This window comes from Erpetoichthys calabaricus, chromosome 14, assembly GCF_900747795.2.
Source record: "Erpetoichthys calabaricus chromosome 14, fErpCal1.3, whole genome shotgun sequence".
Classification (NCBI taxonomy): Eukaryota; Metazoa; Chordata; class Cladistia; order Polypteriformes; family Polypteridae; genus Erpetoichthys; species Erpetoichthys calabaricus.
Genome location: NC_041407.2, coordinates 96,166,414 through 96,175,328, shown reverse-complemented (window position 1 = coordinate 96,175,328; position 8,915 = coordinate 96,166,414).

The following is an 8,915-nucleotide window of genomic DNA, read 5'->3' as shown; positions in this document are numbered from 1 at the left end:
AAGCCTACATGTTGCATTTTTCCTTACACTCAAAATACCCCAACCTCTCTAAACAAATATGGGAATATTAGGTGGGCCATGGTGTGCACCTCATCACTTGTGGAGAATACAAGGAAAAAGCAACACCCATTCTCCAAAGGCGACCACAACGTGAAATTAAATCATCGACATTTCATGTTTGCTTACCTTCAGTATACAACATGGGAAAGACAGCGGCAGGTGGGCCAACACATATTGTAGACCACTTTGTAAAGTGCGCAAGGTTTTATTTTAAAAACTCGGAAATTCATACTTGGATCCCAATGTTGTTTTGACATTTAACTGGACATTTTTCCTGGCATCAGCATCGTTTTCTTTGGAAACAAACTTCCTTTGAATTATTTGTCATGAACAAAATTTGCATCAGTAGGCAATGAAGTGCTTATAACAGTGAGACATTCATTTTAAGAGTTCTTATTCCGCTTCAAGAACTTGTCACATTTTATATCTATAATATAGTGCCCTTTCTATCTATCTATCTATCTATCTATCTATCTATCTATCTATCTATCTATCTATCTATCTATCTATCTATCTATCTATCTATCATATAATGTGTTTCCTTTCTTTCTTTGTTTCTATCTATCTATCTATCTATCTATCTATCTATCTATCTATCTATCTATCTATCTATCTATCTATCTATCTATCTATCTATCTATCTATCTATCTATCTTTCATATAATGTGTTTCATTTCTTTCTTTGTTTCTATCTATCTATCTATCTATCTATCTATCTATCTATCTATCTATCTATCTATCTATCTATCTATCTATCTATCTATCTATCTATCTATCTATCTATCATGTCAGAGGTATATCATCTTTTTAGTGTTTTATTTAAAAGCCCTATTTATGAAAAAAGGCAGTATAAAAACCAATGTTTCATTTGGTACTAGAGTATTGTCTGTTTTTAAATCATGATTGTTACTCTCATTTGGTTGTGTTTTACGTGATCAGCATTTACCAAACTAATTATAGACCTTACACGTGAAAAAACATAAACGTAATGAAGACTGGCAGTGGAGAGTTGACTCATCCAGAGGATTCATTATTATATAAGGTACAAATGGTGCTGCCCACCCAAAGTGGGGAACCTGGAAACAATTCTGTGACAACAAACACCCTGCCAGCTTATGATCCTGGTTACCCAATCCTCCTGGCAATGACTACAGCAGTCGAGTCTACCAGGTGCCTTCTGTGTGAGCATTGCTCAATGTTGTTGCTTTTTCCCATTATAACTGCGTATTGTGTGTCCAAGAGTGCAGCCAGGAGCAAATCCTGATGATAGGGGCAAACACTCCTAGAGAAGAGCGAGAGGACAGAGGATATGCAGTGATGAACGTTGCACTCCATCTTGGCAGTTGAAACCCTGCTAATAGGAATTAAACTCAGATGTTCTGATGTGCACCCATTCAGTAATATCAGAAAGCATGGACGTCACTGTCGTATTTTGTAATGGAGTATAATCAGGGGATTAGTCTGGGGGCTTGAAGTGATCTACAACATTGTGCAATTTGGATGAGCTTTACGGATGATCAAATCCCATCATTGGTCAATGTTAAGTAATGTGCAGGTAAATAAAATAAGACATCTTAAAGAGGCCCATAGAAATCTATACAGGCCAAAGGCTTGGGAGAAGACTATCTATCTATCTATCTATCTATCTATCTATCTATCTATCTATCTATCTATCTATCTATCTATCTATCTATCTATCTATCTATCTATCTATCTATCTATCTATCTATCTATCTATCTATCTATCTATCTATCTATTATATAGTGCCTTGCATATCTGCCTTCTGGCTGTCTGACTGTATCTGTCATGGCCACATTCACTTTCCCAGCTGTTGTTGTTTGTTTTAAGGCTGCCGGGTTATGTTAATTTTGTTATGGCAGTATGTAGAGTGACCTCTACTGGCTAAAGTCTTGCATTGCACTTAGTGTGTAAGGTTGCTGTTTAATCCAAAGGTGCCTAGCTGCAGATAGACCTGCAAAACTCCACTCTGTTGACAAGCTAATCAAACAACACACATGCAACAACGTTTTGCAGCCTTTGCATTATATGTTGGTTATGTGATGTGACACGCCTGGTCATTTGTGTCAAGATGTACATCTGGTGACATTCTGATGAAACATCCTAGTGCTACAATGAAGGCTAGTGTTCTGGCAGGGCTATCTATTGTGTAGGCGTGTTGTGTAGACTGCGGGTTGCCGCCACACTGTTTTGTTTAGTTATAGATGGCGCTATCTTGTGTTTCTGTTACTAGGATCATGCCGCTGTTTCTAGGGGTGTGTCTTTGGAGGTTGTGACCTCTCACCAATTACCCTGCCAGTTTAAAAGTCACTCGGAAAGAGTTAGTTCCTCAACTGAGCTGACAGATTCAGCATTTGCCTTGGGCTTTGATCTCAAAAACAAACTCGCTTAGTATTCTGGTTTTGATCTTTATCCCTAAATTTTGACTATGATTTTTGCTTCATGTTTTTGTTTTGCTTATTGGTCTTCTTAATTCCCAGCTTTGACCCTACTGTAGCTTTGCCTTTCCCAGCAGAATAACCATTTCTCTTATGAGCTGTTTAGGTTTTGGTACTTTCTTCCACCATCTTGCATTTTAGCAATCACCGCCATTTTGGACACCCGTAGTTAGGACTGGGCATTGCATTAACAGGGGCGTGTCCTCAGAGGTCGTGACCTGTAGACGATCAACACAACAGTGGACGTTCCAGACGGTTAAAAGATTGCCTAAAAGTCACTTTTCTCCTCCAAACTGTGGATTCAAGACCATTTTCTCCATCTTTTTCTTAAAACTTTTCTCGTATGATATTGTTTTTGTGGTTCTTACCTTCTCGATACATTTTTTGACTACGTTTTTCATCTCACGTCTTGGCTTGGTGATTGTGTCTTTTGGTCTCCCAGTTTTGACCTTTTTGTTCTCTTTTCAGGGGCCTCGTGTGTAACACTTGCTTATGCCCAGAAATGCAGGATTTTTAGAAACACGAACTTGCTGTGGAAATTGTCTTAAAGTTACGGAAAGTTTTGACTGTTTGTAAGTTCTGCGGAGACTTTTTGTGTTGGCATTTTTACAACTCCAGGTGGCAGGACAACGTGGAGAAAAGAAAATCTCATTTGATTGTGTATTTCAATGACGCGTCACTTACATCCCGCTACCCATCCATTTTCTAAACCCGGTTGTCCCATACCTGTAATGGAACCGACAGCACATGATTTCTATGTGATGTCCTCCAATTGAGCACACAACCCCAAGAGGATGGCTCCAGGATGTGTAATCACGAAAACAGGGCACAACACAAATTGGCTGCCAATGGAAGTCAGTCACTGGTGTTTATTGATGACTGCTGGCAGAAGTTGCAGGATGAATTCTGAAGTGTTCAGGGTGCTATACTGACTGCTCAGAGTCAGACAAATGCTGCAAAACTGATAGGACGACACTTCAGATGGACAATGAGCCAAAACATACTGGGACAGCAAAACAAGGGCTTTTCAATGCAGAGAAGTGGAATATTATTCAATGGCCAAGTCAATCAACTGACATCAACCCAACTGGACATGCAGTTCAACTGCTGAAGACAAAACTGATGGCAAAAAGTCCAACGAACAAGTAACAACTGAAGTAAAGGCCTGGCAAAGCCTCAGTGGGATGGAAACCCAGCACTTGGAGATGGCCACGGGGTCAGAGTTCAGGCAATCATTGACTGTGAAAGGAATTTCAACAAAATATTAAACATGATCATTAAATTTATGATTCTGTTAGTCTGTCCAAATACTTTTGAGCCCCTGAAAATGAGTGGATCGTGTATAAAAACGTCTGTCTTTTCTAAACGGTTCATACGATGTTTCTGTTAAACCCTTAGAATTAAAGCTGAAAGTCTACACTTCACTCACACAATGATTGCTTTGTTTCAAATCCATTGTGGTGGTGCACAGAGCCAAAATGATGGAAATTGTGTCACTGTCCAAATACTTATAGACCTGGCTGTATTTTAATTGTGACAAAATAAGCACTTGTTTATTTTAAAAAGTTAGAAATTGTAGGCTTCACGTAACATTTGGGTGCAACGTGATTAGCTGATTTGAATGTTTTCTGTTATTTATTTGCTTCGTCAAAGGGACAGCTGTCATCTGTTTTGTTTTTACTTTCTCGTATACATAGTAGAGAGAAAGTATAGGAATCGTGAAAAAATTTGACCTTGAGATTTTGATGAATCTTGACGTTTTAGACCTTTCTGAGTATGAAAATACCATTTTTGAAATTGTGTGTCTGTGTGTAAACACGATAACTCGAAAACGCTCTGCCCTCAGTCAATGAGATTTTGTACACCTGCTTTAATATCAATGACTAGCCGTGTAAGCCCGGGCTGTAAAGAGCCTGGGGTCCTAGAAACTATTGAAATTATTAGAAAAAAAACTGAACTGTAGAGATGTCAGGTACAGTAATCCCTCACTTATAGCGGGAGATAGGTTCCAAGGCCGACCGCGATAACTGAATTTCCGCGAAGTAGGGACACCATATTTATTTAATTATTTAATGTGTATTTGGACATTTTTAAATCCTCCCTGTATTGTTTACAACCCACCCTTTACTCTATTAATAACAGGGACAACTGCTAAGCAATATGAAATCGGTAGATAAGTTTACACTTACTGTATAGCGAAGTACACGTAGCAGCTTGTAGGCGGTCATGACGTCGTCAACCTTGTTGCAAAGATTCCTAAAGCAGATTCCATCCAGACTACTGCCTTAAAACGTCCACTTGCAACTCGTTTTGCGCCCTGGTTAAAGGACACTGCGGCCGTAGATCTTATATGCTTTTCCTCCTTTTTAAATAAAAAGAATCGTGGACTCATTGATGCTGTAATGGTGTCCTGCAGTGGTGTAGCTGTTCCCTTCCATCAACATATCCAAAACTTTTACCTTTTCTGCAATCATTTGCATCTTCTGTTGGCGCTTGGACACGGCCCCTGAAGCAGTAGCATGTTAATGCTGAATGAGTGAGATGAGACTTCCTGGTTAATGCAGCACTCCGTCGCTGAGCCAATCAGCAGCACACAGGAACTTAACTGCGTGCTCTGATTAGGTAGCTTCTCAGCCATCCACCAATAGCATCTCTTGTATAAAATCAACTGGGCAAACCAACTTAGGAAGCAAGTACCAGAAGTAAAAAGACCCATTGTCCGCAGAAACCCGCGAAGCAGCGAAAAATCTGCGTTATATATTTAGTTTTGCTTACATATAAAATCCGCGAAGTCGTGAATCCGCGAAAAGTGAACCGCGAAGTAGCGAGGGATTACTGTAATTGAAATGAACTACTCTGGTCGTCTCTCTCCTAGGAGGTTTCGTTTTGCCGACGTTCTTACATCGTTTGTGTATTAGCGGCGGAAGGAAAAGTAAGAGGGATACCAGTTTGCCGATGTTAGCGGCTAAGCAACTTTGTCTTTCTTCTGAGGTTTTGTTTTTTGCTGATGTGCTCGCCTCACTTGTGTTATTAGCGGCTAAGCGAGTTTTCTGTTTCCTCGGAGGTGGAGCCCTTACCCTGACTCCACCTCTCACTTCCAGGCCTGACAGACACACACAAACACTTCCACATGTAGACGTTTATATATAAGATAAGGAATCCTATCAACTTTTCGGCCACTTCCGTCAACTGGAAATGGTACTTTAGCTGAATACTTTGAAAATTTTCAAGTAAACTATGGTTATACAGTAATTACAGATTTTGTATAGATATTTATAATGATAATAAGCAAACAGATACGAAATTTGAGAAAAATTACTCATCTGGAAGTAATATTTTATTTAAACAACCTTCCACATTTTTTGTATCATGAAAATATAAATGTGCATACGATATTAAAAACTATTCAATATGACGCATAGTCTTTCAATAACTATTATTGATTTTATTTTAATTTATACATCATCAGTTTAACAATAACGTGTAAACATTGAACATGTCTTGTAAATATAAAGATGTCATGGGAACAATAAGCTGCTAAACCCCATCTTGTTCCTGGTAATAAATTTAATTTAATTATATATTTTTTTAATTTCCGTCATCATTATCATAATTACATGTAGCTCAATGCAGTTTTACCTATAGAAATTTATTGGAAAAAATATTATATAATACTAACACCTTTTCTATGTTTTTACATGACTGTAACTCTTTACTTTGCACATAATCGAGGTAATGCATATGCAATCATGAAAAAATTCCACCACCGTTTTTGACCTCCCTAAGTGCGAAAATATCATTTTAATATAAAGTTTGATTATAAACAGAGATAAATGATTGTGTATCGATGTTATCAATTAGTTATGATGAGAAACAAAGACATGATATTTGAGAAATATTGTGCAATTAGAAGTGGTTCTGATGAGCTTTTCCTCTGTCTCAGTATATGAAAAAGGTGAGGGGAGCACACTCCTGATTTTTTAAAAATATTTTGTCATGAGGACGAGTGTGATGTGTGATGGAGGTTTGCTCAGACTGCCTCGCTGACGTCTGTGCTGGCACTCATGAGCCACCACCAGGCGCACTGCTGTTTCAGACTCTTGTACTTGTACTGACTACTGGGGATCTGTTTGCCGACATGTGAAAGAGGGAAAACCCTGTAGCCAAAATATACAAGCGGAACTACCTTCTGTCAAGCTAAATCTGTGAAAACACCTGGAGCTGAAACAATACGGAGGATTTCTCTCTCTGTTTTAAGGATTGGCAAAGTGAAAATGAGAGTTGATTTGATCAGGACGGATTAAAGTATTTATTGATCCATCCCTTCTCTAAATGCACTTATCGACAGCAGGGGGTGGCTGGAGCCAATCCTAACAATCGCAAGTTCACCTAACCTGCTTGTTTTAGGACTGTGGATAGAAAGCAGATCAAACCCACCCGGACCCCCTTAGAAGATTATCCAACTGAGGCAAACCAAAAAATGGAGCCACCGCCATATTTATAGAGTAACTACCACATATATACGTCACAAATGCGCCGATCATGGTCAACTGAGGCATCTCCCGTGTCGCATAAAGAAAAGAACAGAGCAACATAAAATAAAAAAAAACAACATTGTGAAAACTTCCAAAAATCAGTTTCACTTATTAAAATGAACAGACACAAAATCCACGGGTAATTACTACACATAACAGGTGAACAGGAGTGAGTGACATCGTAGGAATATGGATACCATTATTTGTAAACTACTCTAATTAATAAGGTAAATTTGAAACTTCATTTTCTATCGGATCCCCCTGTATATGTCTCAAACACGGTTATTCTGTTTAACTTTGATGTCATGTTATACACTGTGCATAACTGGAGCACACGCAGGTGAAGTGACTTACTTGCTCAGTGAGTCAGTGGCAGGGACTCAGCCCGCCGTCTTGTGGTTTAGCCGACGGCAAAATTCCTGCCAAGGTATGATGATCAGCGTCGGTTTACTAATGGAAGAAGGAAAAGAGCAGAAGAGAGCTCAGTGACAGACAGGGCAGGGTGTCTGAAAGGCTATGGCTCTGGTATGTAAGCCAGAAGGATGCGGATTCAATGCCATGTGACCTTGAGCCTGTCACCCTGACATGGAGACACCTGTAAGGACCCTGAGTGGCACAGAAGATGACCCAAGCATAAAATCACTTCCTCTTACTCTCTGTGTGTCCCCTTGGAGTTCACTTCTCTTGTCAGGGACCACTTTGCAGTATTAAGGACATAAATGTACTATGCTTAGGTGCTTAGGGGGTCTTCACTACAAAGGGCAATATATAAGATCACCAGGCTCACTACATGACAGTGACACGTCACAAGCATGTGCTTAGGGGACATCTTTCAGGCTCTGCTGAGGTAAGCAATTCCACTCCGGGACAAGAGGGGTAACTGTTGCTAACCACCTGCTCCTTAACCTCCGCATACACCAAAGGATCCACGCCCACTGAAGGGTTCTGGGAGCCCCGCCCCTACTGGGATGAGTGCTATTTATTCATTCCGCTAACCAGAAGCAGAAGTTCATTGTAGGACCATCTTGAGACAGACGGAATGAAAGAGAACACGGCAGCAACCGTTAAATGTTGTTAAAACCTCTTTAGTTTGGTCCTTCTAAAACGGGGTTTACTGGGCTGGTACCCTAACCCTTGAATCTGCATCCCTCCTATCATGTGGTTTGTCCTCTGGTAACAGAGAACCAATTGTATTGTTCATGGAAAGTGCTTAGGATCGGCTTTAATTTGAAAGGCACTATATAAGATTCAGTGGTTATGGGACTAATCTCTATCACTGAATTGCCATCAGTGAAGACCCTCAGTGATGATGTTTATTCTGTGGAAATGACATGCAAAGTGGTCGAGTTTACCTTTTCACCATCAAAGGCGCTATAAAAAGTAAAAAGAAAACTCAGTTCCTGCCACTAACCTAAGGTGTAACTCCAAGTCAACAATTTTACCTGCTACTGCCGTATTTAGAAGGAATCAGATACTTTTTCCATACACAGTGCTTAGGGGGGTTTCTTTGCCTTATGAAATCATAAGTTGATAATTTAGTCTCTGCTTCTGACTTGTTGTTTGGCCTCGAAGGGGTCCTTTTATCATCAAGTGGTCACCATGTGGTATAAGTTGATCAAATTATACTGAGCAAAGTGCTTAGGGTTGGTCTTCACTATGAAAGGCACAATATAAAATTAGAAGCTTACTGTTTCGATACCAGTCACTGACTTGCTATGTAAACCTGGCTGAGTTCTGCCACTGTTCATCCTTTAGAATTATGAAAATATCTGTACCAATTATGAGAAATGCTTAAGGGTGGTGTTAATTAAAAGAGGTGCTATACAAAATGACAGTCTTGCTGTTTCAATGCCCACCATTCAC